This window comes from Aplysia californica, unplaced genomic scaffold, assembly GCF_000002075.1.
Source record: "Aplysia californica isolate F4 #8 unplaced genomic scaffold, AplCal3.0 scaffold00287, whole genome shotgun sequence".
Lineage (NCBI taxonomy): Eukaryota > Metazoa > Mollusca > Gastropoda > Aplysiida > Aplysiidae > Aplysia > Aplysia californica.
In genome coordinates, this window is record NW_004797557.1 from 509,285 (window position 1) to 510,312 (window position 1,028).

Consider the following 1,028-nt stretch of genomic DNA (forward strand, 5'->3'; position numbering starts at 1 on the left):
GGGGGGGGTTGTTATACGAATTTTAAATCTCATTCGATTTCCGAGCTAGATTTATTTTCACTAGTAGCCTAATGAAATCTGTTTTGCTAATGGTGGTAAGGTGTGTCGGCGATATATAAATGCATCGGACCAATAAACCGATCCAAAATTCTGATGCTAATTTCTTATTGATATTGTTTTCAGTATGCGAAACAGCTCGAAACTTACATCACGTTTTCAGATTTTGCAGAAATGTTATGGTAAGTGCAATAGGCAACAGGAGATATACATTACTAAGTACACGTTCTGTGCGGCCTCTACAAAAAGAAAATCAAGCTTGCTGCTCGTGGCTCGTGCAGTGCAGGTTTGGATCCTCCTTCTCGCGAACTAAAAAACATTTATTTCCATTTATGAGCTAGATCTAAAATCTAAAATTTATTAATGACGAAACAGACACGATTCGGGTTGAAAAGCAGAACAAAAAACGGGTAGAACATTCTAGACTCAGTGTGCTGTTTGCTGCATCCGTGTTGAAACCATGATCGAGTGGTCTGTCGACGGATGTCATTTCTCCACCCCTTTGCCCGGCGCAGTTGACATTAAACCGTTTCAAACTTAAATTCATCTATAGGCTTCGGTCCGCAAAAGATAAATGGGTGTAAGAATAAATGCAGTGGAGACATTGAGGTATGGCGATCTAGCGTGGTAAACAAGCTTGTAAGACGACCCCACCCTCTACAAACCCGGATTTGCTTTGCGACTTGCTCGCCAGAGCATGAAAAACACCGAACTATTGGATCCGCGGCGGCCATTAGGTATATCTTCATCAAAGTCGTGTTCAGGGACCGTCCTGTGCCGTCACCAGCAATCTGTGTGTGTATTTGATGGCTCTTCTTTTCCTTCTTTTATTTCCTTCGCCCTTACCTCCTCCTCCTCCTCCTCCTCCATGTGCCGTCACTCCCAATAAATGGCTCTTTTTTCTCATTCTTTTCCTCCTTCTTTTCCTTCCGTCTCCTTTCTTCCTCCTCCTCCTCCTCCTCCTCCTCCTC